Source organism: Centruroides vittatus, unplaced genomic scaffold (assembly GCF_030686945.1).
Source record: "Centruroides vittatus isolate TY-2023 unplaced genomic scaffold, ASM3068694v2 contig_575, whole genome shotgun sequence".
Classification (NCBI taxonomy): domain Eukaryota; kingdom Metazoa; phylum Arthropoda; class Arachnida; order Scorpiones; family Buthidae; genus Centruroides; species Centruroides vittatus.
The window spans coordinates 509,131-525,575 of record NW_027122344.1 but is presented as its reverse complement, the minus strand read 5'-3'; the positions used below and the strand labels follow the sequence as shown (position 1 = coordinate 525,575).

At 36.6% G+C, this 16,445-nt stretch overlaps 1 long non-coding RNA gene across 1 annotated transcript; it reads left to right on the top strand.

Moving 5' to 3' along the window:
* Positions 1-10,009: 10,009 nt before the first annotated feature.
* Positions 10,010-16,445, top strand: LOC136979053 (uncharacterized). Its single transcript, XR_010881328.1, has 3 exons — positions 10,010-10,248; positions 16,138-16,294; positions 16,378-16,445. It is a non-coding gene; the product is annotated as an uncharacterized lncRNA (long non-coding RNA).

Sequence of the window (16,445 nt, the reverse complement as noted above, 5' to 3'; positions counted from 1 at the left end):
AAAGCTGCTAGTGGGAGAGACGAGGCTTTGCACGCAACCTCCGCGATTAATATTTTATAGGGGGGCGAGCTCGGCTCAACGTCCACGCTGAATTATCAACAAAGACGAGGATGGCAAGCCTAAACAGCCAAGTCCGGCTCGTGTATGGGACCGTGTTCGGCATTCTCAATGCGGCAGGACAGCTTCCACTCCTTGTCCGGCAGCACAATGCCCGTTCGCCTTTCTTCCTTGACTTCTCCCCTATTTTCGGGGGGTGCCAAATAGGCTTAGGGGACCGGGGTTCCGTTCGCCTCCGGGCCGGCACGTCCCTCTTCTGTCAACACGTTTCGGACAGTCGAGTTAATGTCACTTTTATGTCCAGAAATCTCCTCCGGTCTCGCACCTCGTTTAACTCGATTTTTTTTTTAACCTCCGCCTTATCCCGTAACTGGCTTAACATAATTACGCATCTTCTGATGGATGGCAATTAAAATTAATTTTTTGGTTGCAATCTCTCCGCGTTAAATAATCGATCCATCCAAATTCGAAAGTCTATAATTCATTCGTTTGAGAAGAAAAAGAGCGGATGCAGTTTCCATAGAAATTAAGAATGTTGGCGAGGGGAAAAACTTTGGCAGCGTCAAAATTTTGATGTTTTGACGTTATTTATATTCCATATTCTCGGTTGATAATATCAATTATAATCTAAATACAAACTACATTATGTTAATTTATGCTAATTCGCTTACCAGTGGAGTGATCTTATTCTTGAACAGGAAGTGAACTTCGCTCTTTCCACTTACTTTCGATTCAAAAATGGCACTATTTTCTCGTTTTTTAAAAGAGTAAAGGCTTCTAATGTGCTACGGTAATAATTTAATTTTTATACGTTACTCAATTTTTCTAAGTATAAATATCTAAGATTAAAAAGAAACTGGCTCCATTTATAGTAATCATTTTTAATATTTTTAATACTCGATATTTGGCGATCGATAATGGTTAATTATCTAATTTTGACTGTGGGTCGTTTCTAATGGCGTAACAAAAGTACACTAAGTTGTGTTACAGGTGTTTCGAGACTAGATATAAAATTGGGAGGAATAACCCATCAAGGGGATCATAAAACCAACGGAGTATGGACATTTCAACATCGATATTCAATACTTATATGTCTGTAGAAAAGAATTTTGGCAGTTTTTGTGAAAACAAACCATCGTCAGATACAAGTCAGACAATAAAACACATTTTAACAAAAAGTAATAAATTCAAGACCGATTCGCCCTTCTTAAAAACACGAAAGTATCCCGAGTCGCGCACTCACTTCTTGGCTATTGTCGGTCTTTGTAAAATATGGTTCTCTTTGCTACATAAATATCTCTAGACGTCCAGACTTTTTACGGCTATATTTCGTCCTTGTCTTTTTATCAGAGAAATTTATCTGCCGGATCTTATCTGTTCTTCAATTGGCTCGAAGGAGAAAAAGTGCTAGTAGCCTCAACAAAGAGCGGGATTTCGAATCGCACTGTAGGTGACACCGTCCGATATTCGATCCTCGTTGTAAGTGTTAGTCGAGAGTTTCGTAATACATTGTCTCACAATTTGTCAGCCATTCCGCGATAACACGCCTGACTGCATCATTCTACATCTCCGCCACGCGATCAGATGCATCAGTACCCCGACCCGAGGGTGCTACGAGAGTTAGCAGCAACCCATATAGCAGCCATGCGTGTATAATAAAACACACAATCGATGCCCAGATTTTATGGCCGATCTGCAGCGATGCGCAACGATTGAAGTGCTGAGTGAGATGCAGGGAACCGGCATGACGTCACCGGCTCTTTCATTCCGTCCAATGTCATCCGATGACAACATTTGGGACATTTTAAACAAGCGTAGCCTACAATCGCTTTGCCTAATGAAAAGGCTAACTTTAATACAGAGTAAACGGTAAACGAGTCCGAAAGTCGTTCGAACGCTTCTACATTTCCCTTCATTTTTCCTCTTCGAAAATCTCTCTAAAAACGAAAGAAGTATTTAAATCAAAGAAAATAATTAAGATGAAAAATTACGAAAATTTGGGTTTGACTCAGGTAAAAATGTTTAGCACGTAACGTCGGGGTTACAGAACCATGTTTTAGAGTTGACAGAAAATAAATAACATCACCTAAGAAAAACACGAATGGGGCATGTGTGCACGCAGCAGCACGGACGAACTTTAACCCTGGAGAGGTATGTTGAGAAAAAGCTGGAAATACATGTAAAAGACTTCGCGTGTCTCTGCTAGCTCGGTAAATATCGAGTCACGCAAAAACTCGTTAAGGAGGCCCAGTATCTGGCTTCACTGCATTATTTTAATGCATCACAAAGAAACCCATCTACTGTAAAGTTTAATTCCTGACGAATAGACTGTATTAACGTTATTGATTGCTTCGCCACCCAATTCAATTTTCAATAAGACAGTTCGTATGGTCAAAATACATATAGTTACATGCACAATTGAACGTTAATAAATTCCTTATTCGTTTAAATATATGCATTATATACACGTTTGTGATTTTTATTATTTAATAAAAATTTGCTTAGATAAAATATAGTGTTATCGTTTAAAATAAGAGGCGTATAGAGAAAATCGAGACCGTTGGGTTATTTGAGAGAGGCCTCCTTGATAATCCAAGAGCTAGCGTTTGTATTCTCCCACCGTTCAATATTCAGCGAGTAGGCTGCGTATGCAAATGAGAGCGTTGCCACGACAACAGACCCCCAGTTATCAAAGGGACGGTGTTAGATTTAACTGTGTGAGGGTTTATTTTGTAGCAAAATCTGATTGGTACATCCTACCCTCTTGTGTTCCGACCAACAACCCAACCTCGTTACGCTTCCTTGTCTTAAGCGAGAGACGTAGAAAGAGAGTGAGAAGAGGATGTTAGGGTTTTAACATGAAGGTTGCCGGACGGGCCTTTAAAGGGGGAGGATAGGTACGCGTGCATACATACGCATACGCTCACAACACCTCATTTCACTTGTTGAGCACGTCACATCCTGTCACTGATCACTCCTTTCACCTTGTCTGACCCATTCCCACGTCTTGTGACAGCATCGTGTTTCAGAAAGCTTTGTAACCTATTTGAGTACAAGGTTAACTGACTGATTTCCTCCAGCAGATTACAACTTGATGCTTTTCAAATTACTCCATACACGCTGCGCAGAATACATGCGCCGAAGCCGCGATTCGGACAAAATTACCAATAATTGGTATTCCGGTCCTGTTCGGCTTTCCGAGGATCGCGGGTGGCAGCGCCAATAGTGGCGGCAACTATAACTACTGCAACAAAACCCTCATTCGTGACAGAAGGTAAATATTAATATAGATTTTTTTGGTATTCCTTTTCTCGTTCGGAATCTAAAACTGGGAGTGGACCACACGCAAAACTGAACGCCCCTACAACATCCCTCTGCGTTATCCTCTCTTTCTATGTCTAGAATTTTCTCTAGAAGAAATCTTGCGTATTATCTAACCGGTTGATGATTTATTCTATTCCTGAGAGGAGAAAATCTGGCACTTTCAGAATTGATTTATACCGTACTTAGTTTAAGACTTTTCTACAGTTTGGGCGCGCCTTGTCTATAGCCAAGTGCTTCTGGTAGCGGAGAGGGTCCGTTGGGTGGGAGACCCTCTCACCTTATCTCACCAGGACCTACCTTCCGATATCGGTACGTGACCTGATCGATTAATTGATTGATTAGTGCTGGAACAACGCCCAAGTTTGGATGAAAATTAAATTAAGTGAAATTTCTTTGCTCTTTTTTCCCTCTCTCTACCTATCTGATTATCGTGTGTCAATGAAAGCTGAATGAAAGCGTCCTAATTTCGTCGCGAGTATTCGAGTCTGGCCATTTGCTAAGCTTATCCTTTCTAACAGACACAACTGAAGAACGTGAGACGAGTAACAAAAACTCGATTGCACCTCTGTCCGCGGAATTGCCTTCACTTCAGTAATTTTACTTGTAGTTGGGCAGAAAATAATTCTTAAGTTGATTTTAAAAGAGAAGAATGAGAAAGAGATTACGTTTAAACAATGAGTTCGCTTCAAATAATTATCTTCCATAACGATTATAATTGTCATTAATGAACAGAGGGTTTCTTAAGTCAAGATTTTATAATTTTTCATTTCAATTATAGCAAATATATACATTATTATTCAAATCAAATTCGTTTGACACCATCTTTACAGTAACTTCAGAAATGTTTAGCCATCAATATTCTTATATCAATGGTTCTCTTCTAGTTTCAGAACATAAAAAATTTCGATTGGAAACATTCCAAGATGTCTTCCTGCCGAGTTTATAACTACATTCTGTTGTTACATAATCAAACGGCGCTTGTAACTTCCTGCCAACGTCACAAGTGTGAATTTCCATTTAAGCTAGTTGTCTAGAAATAACAGTAATTCTGTTCATCCCACCTCGAGTTGGTTAAAGATTCCGTCCTTCACATTAATGACCTCTGTTACTCCAAACCAGTGTAATTTAGTGCATCTTTAAGTCTCTATAATCATCCTATGTCCGGAGGCAATCTCTTCAGCTGAGAAACCTGTCCGAAGTCCAACCTTGGATGCACTTCTCTCCTTCATTCGATCATAAATAACTTAGTGTTCTTTTTCCCCCTTCTATATGAAAATATTCACATCTATTAAGACAGTAATTGAGTAGATTAATTTGGAAATAATTTACTGACTTAGCAATGATAAACTACATTTAGACATGACCAACCCCTTTTTTTTCCTTTTTTACTTCAAGATATATTTACTTATATTTGTCTTTCTTAATTTATCTGTTCAATTATTTTTTCTAATTTGGATTTTTACAGGAAAATGTATTTAAGACCGCCACACGGGATTTTAATTACGATTAAAGATTAAGAAATATTTAATGCTACTTTAAGTCAGTGAAAATCAAAGATTTAAAATATTTCAAGCAGTTCGTAAATTATAGAGTTGTAATTATTTATTCAAAATATAATTAAGTATTTCGGTTAATGCGTGTATTTAGTAGAAAAAAATCAAATTATTAAATCTACACACAGATTTATACATATAAAAAGTATAACTACTTTATTGGTGATTAATGATTTGAATCTGTATACATGAAGTTCATCAATCGATTATAATTACTTAATTAAATTCAGTTTCTTTATATTGAAAATGAGCTTATATTTTGCATAAAATAGTAAACAAACTGCGATTACAATCTAAAAATTTTGAAAGATTTTGTTTTGAATTCTTCCGTAACCACAAAAAATGCTAAACTTCTCATTAAATTATTGTTTAAGAAAAACTAAGCAATTTTACGAGAAAACTTGCTTTTATTGCTTTTTATAGAAGAGAAGTCGAAGCTAGTTTTAAAACTTGGTATTTTTTTATTTTTGTCAAGTTTTTTCCGTCTTTCTTGGAGCCACAAGTGCTACATAATCGCATCTAGAATTTTTGTTTGATTAATAAACGCAATGTGGAAGATTTAATTCGCCAGCGAAGAAGAGAAATTTTCGTCCGACCGCATCAAAATTAATTTTCCTCCTGGATAAAACCATCCTTATTCAGAAAGAGTTTTGATAGTGGGAATGTTTATATAAAAACTTTGCATAAATTCCCAATTTCACACCGCTCCTGTGCACTTGGGGACGTTGACTTAGTGTCATCAATCAACAAGGAATGCCAGTCTAGAAAGCCCGGGTGTGGCACCCGACAAATAGGACTATTTGTGCTCAAAGATGGTTATCTGGTTCTAGATTACACGTGGGTGCGGTGACGACAGGGGGTTCCTATCTGTCCTTTGGACACCTGGTTAGTGGGACTAGTTTTTATTACTATGATGTATAACGATATAGAATTTATACTCCTTATAAGGCAAACGAGTTTCGCTTGACTCGTTAGTTGCGATTACCCTGCGTGTTTTTTTGGGACACGTCTCGGAATCGGTGGTGCTGCGAAAGCCCATTACTTACTTCCACCGGTTTGTATATTGGCGCACTAGTGTTTATTGGCAATTTGGGATTTTTAACGTGACGAGTATTTTAATGGCGAACACTTGAAGAATTCGGACCTAGTTGATGGCAGGATTCATTGCTTCTCAGCGGGGTGTGAAGACTCCACCCAAGTCCCACAAATACTTAAAGATGTCACGTGACGGATGTAGTCCCAGGCGCACCCGATATCAGGCGGAGGTCATCTACCTACTTCCAGTCTTTGATACCATCTGTCTCTGCTACCGTACGAAGTTGAATAGTCCAACGATCGAGGGATAACTGCTTTTTTTCTTCTTATCGATATCCTATTAAAATATTCAATATGTAGAAAAAAAATTCGGTGGTTTGTTCGGTTTATTAAATTCTGGACGTACCGTAATCTCGAATCAAAAGTCCATATCTACCACGATTCAGAATCGGTGGCAATTTTGGCGTCGGGCCAAACTAAGCGGAAATTCTGGCCAGCGGAAGTCACGTGCTTCCCCCTGGGGTTGAAATTTGACAAATCGACCGGGCGCGTGGGGTCCAGTTGAGACACGTACGTAAGAGGAAGTGGGAGTACGTGACATCCATAGAATGTTAGCTAGGACCGGAAGCGGCGAGTCCGAATGGCCAGTGGTCTTTCCGGTTTAGATTGGTATCGGAGTTTGGCAGTTAGAACACGGTGTGGGGTTCAGGGGTGGCCACAGGGTCAATGATGCTTTTTATTTTTCGGGCGTAGAGAATAAAACAACTACAATTATCCACGGCTGACTATTAATAAAGTTATTTAAACAGTAAATAATTGAGTTTTTTAACAATTTTTTTTCTGACCTAATATTCATCGTGTGATATAATACTTCATCGTGATAAATTTACATGGAATATTCCTGATGTTTTAGATAACTTTTTTAACAATCTAAACACTATAATTTTTTCCGATGTATGCTAGTAGCAGACCACGTTTAAAATTCATTCGAATTTCCAGACTGGATCCTCTCTGCTAACTTATCTTGAAGGTGAGCCTCCCTCTTTCTTAATTTGAATCGACGTGATGACCAAGGCCAGCCAATCGGGTGAAATCCTAATTGAAAACAAGGCACGTTCCGACGCTTCCAAATTTTTGGAAACGTGAGGTCGTCACCTTACTCTTAAATCACGAGCCACTAATTTCCGGCTCCCTGTCTGGCAAGGAAACGATTTCCTCTTATCTTTCTCGTCATCGGTTCTTACTTTCCTTTCTGCACTCACCTTTTTTTTTGTGAGAAATATTGCTTTTGTCCAACTTCCCGAAATCGCATGATGTTTCTCTGTATGTCTTTAATTTAATATTTTTCTGTAAAAATAATTAAATATAAACATTAAAAAAATTCATTTTCAATTATTAGAATGATTTAACTCGTTTTGATTATTAAATGCAGCGAGTTTTAATATCTGGAAAATTGGATATCCAGTGCAGAGCCTATAGCAACTTTCGGTTATGCGACTAACAATGATTCAGCCTTGCTTTTCCTCTGGCACAGGGAGAAATCATTTCTTAAGCGATTCTCTCCTTCTGATATTTCTCTATTCAATAGCATTGGGTTGAGACGAACAGTCACTTTGACTGAAAACGCCAGACGGCGTCGAAAAGTGGCAGTTGTAGATGGTAAGTTGCATGTACAATAGCGGAAGATGTAGCCAAAGAATCGTTTCATCGATTCTGGAGTGACTTGGAAGACTTTTAAAAACATCTCCACAAAGTGCTGGAAGGGAAGATGTACTTTCACAATCTACATTCACGGGTCGTGGGATGGGGTGTCGACGTCTTAAGACTCTTACTTCCACTCCATTGTGTCTGAGAGAGGAATACAATCTTTTTGCTTTGGTACCCTTCACCACCATTTCAAGAAGAAATCTTTCCTATAAGTTACTTCAAAGTAAATATATATATATGTTTAAAATCTTATCTATTCTATCTTATCTAAAAATATATTTTTAAAATATTTTTACTTGTGTAATTGAGTTTATCTGCATGTTAAAGAAATCATCTTAACTATTTATATAATTATTTAATATAAAATAATCTTAAAATGCCTCAAAGTTGAGAATTATTTCCTTTTAATTTTTATATGATACGAGATTATCTTTATCAAGGTGATTATTCTTCGATAAATAATAAACGGAATTAATCATTAAAATAATAATTCTGTATAAATACAGACAATAAATAACAATTATTTTATGGCATATTTTTATATAAAAATCTAATTTAATTTTAACATAAGATTAACAGTCACATGCAAGAAAATTATTAAATGATCAAAATTTCCTGTTAACTGTATAAAAATACTAAATTTATAAGCAATAATTATATACATTAGGCTACTTATTTTATTGGATGATATGTTAATATCTTCATGAGAGAGTTTGGTTTTGACTCAATAAAATTAACTAAAAATTCAAGTATTTTAATTGCCAATCCCAAGATTAAAAAACAAGAAAAGGCCGAATTTAGAAGTCCACAGCAAAAAAAGGAAGTCAAGATGAAATTTTTGAAATGCAATAATTGCTACCTACTGTATGTTTTATTGCTTGACGTGTTATCGATATGAATTGCACAGCGGGTTTCGTGCATTGTATGAATGTCTGAGGCATTGCTATTGAAATAACGATCCTAACATTGCCTATAATTATCTGCTATGTTTCTGAAATCAGGTGGATTGTGATGACAGTAATAAAGGAGTGTTTTAGATATTAAAGTACATTTATAACTCGCCTTTCTGTTTACTGTGACTTGTTTTGTTATTTGTTAGGAGGAATTTAATCATTTATACTGTTAAATATATTTTATTTTTTATTATAAAAACAATAATTGAACATTTTATTACGTATTTTATCAATATTTAATAATTTGAAGTATTGTATAATGGTTAGTTGGTAGATCGTGGAACACCTTGGATATTCTTGTTGCCAGTAATGGTCCGGAACACAAGCTAGTCGTTACATGGTGGAAGTTTCATGTAAAGGATGTGGTAGCTACTGTTTGACCCCTATTGACCCTGCCACCTGACCCCGATATGGGGTTCTCTATATACAACACCGGCGAAAGGGATGGAGAACAGATGGGGAAACGACTAGAGAGGTTTTTGTTCTGAAACAAAACTCCGTGTTGGTTCAGTGTCAAGTAGATTTCAAGAATGCTTGAGTGTAGTTGTTATTGGCGCGTATCATTGCTGGCAGCGCTCCATCCATGCCCGAAAGAGCACCCGGACAGGGTCAATTAGCGTGGTAAAATTTTAAAAATCGGTAGGTCTATTAATGAAATTTTGTGCCGAACACCTCCGCCAACTTCATTATTCATTCCCCTTTTAATGAGCGTAGACTCGCCTTACTGTTACCCAGGTAACGTAGGGCACATAAGCCGCGTGGGAAGATCAACAGCTGGGATCTACCACCACGTCGACAGGGGGTGGAAGGCGGGTGGGGCCCACTTATCGTCACGTGACCGGAACCACAGAGGTCGCCATCGCAGATTCGCATCCGGTAGTTTTTAATTAGTCGGAGATGGAGTTAGTATGCGACCTGCTGGGCTAGTTAACAAGGCACCTGGTGTTGCCTTTGCAGATTTCCTTTCGCTCCTTCAAATTGACCGAAGACTCCCTCTAGTGAGGAATTTCCTAACTGTTGATACCAGCAAAACGCAGAAATCAACAGGTGGATGCATTGTACCTTCTGTGCCGAAAGGAAGATACCTATGGGGAGGTTGATTGGCACATTGGTGTCACTCAACTTTTAGACACGCCTTCAATGGGTACCAAGTTAACCCTGTTTCGGAGGTCAATTAAACTGGACTGTCGAGATGTAGATGTCCTCCATTCGCTTCATATTTCATTTTTTTAAACATGGATTAAGCCACCGATAAATCGTGCAGATAAGAGTAGCCCGAGTCAAATTTAACTTATCCACTTAACCGCTGCCGTATAAGCCTACAAAATAACAAGTAAGTTAAACACTACAGAATCCACAATAGGATTTTTCAAACAATATTGAAATATTAAAACAGTAAAATTAAAAATTTCAACTAACAAACACAGTTTTAAAAAATTAAATATTTCACAATTTTTAAGCACTTTTCCTCTTCCACCGCACTCTTAAAAGATAAAATTAGATTAATAGGGCCTAGAAAATTCTCTCTGTAGATGTGGCACATGCACATAAACCGGATCCTTAGCCCTATATTTCTTGAAACGATGAATAGACCCAGCTCCAAGTAGGACTATCTTAAAGTAAGTCATGTTTGTCTGAGCTACGTGCACGTAGAAATTTGGGTCATAAACATATATTTTGCTATCGATATATATAATCTAATATTTGATTTTCGAAAATCGGACATCTGTTCAAATCGCTTCCTTTTATGTTGTTATAAATTATTTTTCCTATTATAATTTGATAAACTTTGTTTGTTCAATATACGGAATGGAAGTTAAACGGGGATAATTGAAATTAATAGTAAGAGTTAAGTTATAATAGGGGGAAATAAAGACAATAAAATACAAAATGAAGTTTACAAGTTAAATATGTTAGCCACTTAATGGGAGGTCCGGACCACGTCAGCAAAAGAAAACAAACTTGGATTAGTTTATTGTACCTAAAATCTTCCATCTGTTAGGTTACTGAGCTAGTCAAAACTGTCAGTTAGTGATTCCTAGAGCTATGTAATCATCTCTTTCTAACAACGTCCCCTCCGGCATCTTCCTCCACTCAATAAAAGACTTTGACACGATTCTCTGATTCTGTAATTTCATTCACTCCTCCTTCTATTTTCTCTTACTAGCCAACCAACGAGATTGACAATTGTTAAATAACTAAATATGCCTTACTCACGAACGGAAAGTAGAGGCAAAAAATAAACTGAAATATAAAAAATATAGTCAGTTACTTGGGCAAGAATTTTGCTATTAAGTCGGGATACAATTTGTGTTTTTTTGGAGAACGTTCATTGTGAGAGATGTTGGACCACCGCAGGTCTTTCCGAGCTTTTGAATGCAACTACCACATTTCGGAACGCCCGGCACGTCCATCTAGAAATCGGACAATTGGAACAGCGAAAAGGGGATTTAAAAGAAACGTGAAATTGGGATACATTTTTTAAAAATAGCATGAGCAAAAATAAAAAAATTATATAATATATATATATATATATATATATATATATATATCCAACTGACCTCATCGATCCGAAGGATGGAAAAGCGCACGTTTGCTACGAACGAATTCAACAAAGCATTCACCTTTGAGTCGTGTATAGAATTGTTATTGTAATTTATTGTAAGGGCCGAAGAGATGGGAGATTTAATGTAATGCCAAAAACTGCGATGCTTCAGGCTACTCAGGTTAGACTGGGTACGTTCTGACCCAGTTCTGTAACCTGACAGGATGGGGTTACCTGATTCTCCTCTTCCTTGTTCGGATGTTGCACGTTTTTTTACAGCACTGAGCAATTATACAATTATAGAATATAATTTTATTTCAATTTTTATATATTTAATAATATTATAAACGGTTTACGATAGTTTCAATCGCGTAAGGAGAGCTAAAGAGCCGCGGCAAAAGCAATAAATTTAAGATTCTCTCGATATTTCGTTCGCTAAATTATCTAATTAGAATTAAATGTTTCTGTCAATTCTTTTATTTAAAGTATCGTTCATTAAAGAAATTCGAAGCGAGTAGTTTATTTGCTTGAAAAATCTTCAGGCATCAGAAGTTTTTCATTTGCGTAAGAGCTACATGAAAATCTGCATTTGTTTCTGGAAAGAGGATCTCCGCTTCGCCTGCCATCCAATAATAATGAAAATATTTAAACTAGAGAAAAAAGAACTCGTGTTATAATATCAGTTTAAAGCCGCATTATTAACTGGACGAATTCGTAATCTGCATTATTGTTTGTGGCAGATCAATGAAGATTTGGTTCATTGACTACAGATACACGCAGAATACACTTACAGTAACTATTTCGATTCACTAATTTTGTATTTTATACTATAAAATATATCCTTCCTTCTAGTTTCTGATCTTATCTATCTTATTCTTTTTTTTAATTTAAGAGAATGTTATTAAAGTTGTTTATTTTGAAGAAAAACCAGATTTATCTGTTCAAATCAGAAATTTTATTCCCAATGAACGGGTTTTTTCTGTAGCATTCCAATTAAATGGTATGTCAAGTTTTAAAAAATTAATGTAAAATATACATACAAACTTAGACTAGGTCTAGAAAAAATTCATATTCTCAATTTTAAGGTTTAAATTTCTATATAAATAATTAAAATGAAAAAACTTCTTTTGGATTATAAATTGATTGTTTTTGATGAATATTTGGATTGAATCGTGTTTATTTAAAACTGTATTAGCTTTAAGAGCGGAAATCTATAGAATCACATAGAATTTGATAAGTATTTTAACATAAATGTTCCATTGTTGCGAAGACGGAGACAGAGAGAGGGAGAGGGAGATCGGGATCAGTCTTTTAGACGAAATGTTATCGAGGATCAGTGGGACTCAGAGAATGTCTTAGAACATATCCGTCCGGTAGCGATATGTTTAGTTCTACAGCATACTAGTCTATTAAGGTTCAACATGAGGAACTTCCATTAATCTTGTCGGTTAGAGAGATATGGAGGACGTAGTGAAGGTCGCCGTCTAAAACCGGAATGGCAACTACAGAGTCCTTCCTTGTACGTTGTACGCAAGTTGTTTGGATATTCTATCTATAAATGTTTCCTATGCGATTTTCCTTCTGGTTGTTTGGTTTACAAGGCAGGATTGCATTTTCCCCTTTTATAAAACGTACTGGCATGATTTTGATTGATTGATATATTTAGAATTGAAAAAAACTAAGAAAAAAAAGCTTCAAAAATAGAAATAAACAATTTAAAGCAAAATAGAGTAGGGGAAATTACTTTAAAATTATTTTGATCACGATTTCTAAACGCGTTTTTTCCCTTGTTATTTACTAAAACCTGGCAAGTTTTTAATCGACGATAACGCTACTTTACGCTTTAATAGTAAGAAATAAATCATTTTATTTTCAAAAATTCGTAGAAAATTAAATTTTTTAACTTGTTATTATTTGAATTGAGAAAAATGGTTAAGTAAATTATAGATTTTAGATTTATAGAAATGTTAAAAGGTAGGAAAGTTAAATTACATATGCGCGTGTATGAGTGAATAAAAGAAAAAATTGAGTAAATTAGGTTATAATTGGAAAAAAAGAAGATTCCGAGATCAAAGAACAAAAAGTGATTACGCGGAGAAAGTATATCGATCAGAATGGTGTTTCGTAACGCATCTCAGAAAGACGTCAAGAAGCCTACACCGTATTGACTAAGTCTATTTTGTTTCTGATCTGTCCAGGAAATGCTTAGTCACAGTTCAGGATCTGTTTACTTAACTGACATCCTGCACAGATTTGATTTATTTAGTCCAGTTAAGCAGCATGACGAATGGATGCTGTCCGATCGGTGGAATGCCTCCACCACATTTATCACACAATTATTAATAACTGTCTGTAGTTGATAAATGACCAACTATACAAATAATTAAATCGATTTTACTCGATATTTTAACGATAGTAGCAAGTTGCGACCTTAAAAATTTGATAAGGTTTAGTTTACGTTAAAGCAATCCGCATCTATGAGCTCGGTATATAGAGATGAGAGTCAGGTAGATCGTTTGTTTCGGCTAATTGCAGATATCGGGAATCCTTGCTCTGCGGTCAGCTAGGAAAATGATAATGGAAGCTAAATGAATGTACGGCATGAACGTTCTAATGGAGCTAGAAGATAATTATCTGGCAATGAATCTATTAAAGAAAACGCTTGCTCTCCACATAGCCGTACATCGGTAAAGCTGTTCAACCAGGAAATCGTGTCGATAGTTCAAGAATAAAGAAAGGTTAGCTAAAAAAGAAAAAAAATAACGTTTACAGTTCAAGGTTAAGATGCGTTCCGTGACTTCCTTTATAGTTGCGTGGTAAAAAATTACCTGGCAATCAAGATTTTTAGCAGATAGAAGCGACAAAAAATCAACTTTTCTGATAAACTCTTTGTTACTGAAATTAATAAGTAGAAGACCCGAGTTAACTTCTTGGCTAGTGATATTATTTTGTGTACTGCACCAGACCGGAACGGAAAAACCATACTAGCGTGACGTCATTCTTCTCCCATCCGCCATTTGTCCGGCAATCACGGCGTGTCCAGTGTGTTTACCTCACAACTCCATTAATCTCGTTACCTATTGGTCCGTAAGGCCATCTTAGTCGTGGATGGGATAACAATCGCTTCGGACAGATTTATAACTGGAATTCTCTCTAAGATTTAAGTTGTCCGATCGATCAGAAATAATCCGTTTGATTCGCGGCTATATCGACGGACGTGGCAAATTTGATCTGCCATTAATGTTGATTTATACGTTATCGATATAGAAAAATAATAAGAAAAATATCATCGCCGTGGTTATTCCGCATTCGACTAAAACTTTAACGCAGTTTCTACTATTTTCTTCGCTTTATTTTAATCTTATTTGAAGATAAATGCTATTTTTTGCATTACTCATCCACCAATTTCTGGAATTAAAAATTATTTTAGAAAAACAAGTCTTTGGCAAGCGAAAAGAGATTGCATGATCTGACCGATTCGTATAAATTGTTTACAACTTTTGCGCTTTCTTGTCTTTCGACAATGCAATTAACGGAATGTCAATATCTACTTTTAAGATTAAGTTAAAATTTCTAATTGTACTTATTATTTTATTGTGAAAATTGCTGTAGTTTTATATCTGTTATCTAAATTAAAGTTGTTTAAAGTTTAGTGTTCATTATAATTATCTACGCTCAGTAGAGGTAATAAAAATAACAAATATGTTGAAAACTTTTACAAAACAGTACAAATTGATTAACAATCTGAACGAAAGTAGAAAATCTTTGTAATTATTGTTTAGATAAAGCTTGCATTATCGGTTGTAAAGATTTAGTCACTCTATATCGATTAAAATACCAGGTTAATAGATCGATTTTTCCAATATAAATAAATATGGTTTAAATTTATAGGCTACTTTTATTATTTTTTTTGAAGCATTTTATGTAGGAAACGGTGCGCTTTTATAATTATTAGGTAGCTAAAGTTTTCAATGCCCATTATAGCGATACACAACCCTTATCCGTGCAGAAACCAGAAGCTTAGAGCCTCCTATTACATTTAATTAAACTCTTTACTGTGGGATCTTGTCGGATATAAACAAATGCCGTTGGAAAAGGCCAGTTGTAAAAGTAGAGATATTTAGTGTTCGGTAACGTCAAGCAATTTTCACCAATCAGAAGTGTCTACTGTGTCCCTGGAGCAGTCGCCTTGGGAGATGTAAGACGAACACTTAATTTCTCTGTAGTTCGTCCCCTCCATTAGAAAGCGATAAATGTGTCCTCTGTTGGACTAACCATGTCACCGACTCTAAATTTACACCACTTCTTGTGACACAACTAGTGGTCACCGGGGAGTAATTCTCTTTCCTGACGGTCTCGTGTTTCTCTTCCGAATGAGATCTGTTTCTAACAACAGAAATCTTTTTCTATATAGAATTTTTGAATTATAAGAAGCTGCAGCGGGTGGGACATTAATTATACTTTCTTAACAATATTGTCGAGAGATTAAAGGTATCATCGAGAGAAAACATCGTCGCAGCACCTAGTGCGGGTTTGGCGATTTATAACGTTATATCCTATTTTCGTCATGCTGATGTAGGCCATAATAAAAGTAGGAAAATTTCTGTCCCGTTGAATGAACGACCAAAAAGTGCTTTATCCTCTCCTATTTCCTCACGCTCAATTACGGCGTGGTAAAATTTTGGCCATTGTTAACATCAGATGCGTTGTATTTGCTCGAGATTTGGTCGTTCTTTTGTAAGCATCCAGTACCATCCCTTCGCCTTCTTACGTATTCAGCTCATGCAGAGCAAGGACAACCAAAGTGGTGTCCTCTATCAGGTTTCGTGCCTGGAATTCGTGCGGGATTTGTATCATCGCCGGGTAGAAAAGCTGCTTCTCGAAACGGGAGAATTCTTTACATAGCCCATCCATGTTTCTCTTTCTTATGTGCAAGTTTATCTCCACATTTGTTTCGTTGCAGATCACAAATCGGGACAGATCGAGATGCGGGACTAACGTCTATCGAACTCCGGCTTAACTGCTTTCAGGTCTGGAGGATACCCTTACAAGTCATCGGTTAAAGCGTATAGAACCGACATTAGCTGTTATCTGGGAAACAAGGGTGTCTCTCTCGCCATGTGAGCCACATCACGCGATTTAACCATTAGCCTATACGGGCTACTGTCCGTTCATTAATGTTTCCACGTTCTTAATGAAATAGGTGACGTCACATTGTCCAGAAACATCATCTGTCGGAACAGACGTTAAGTTGGGATGCTTCACTTGACG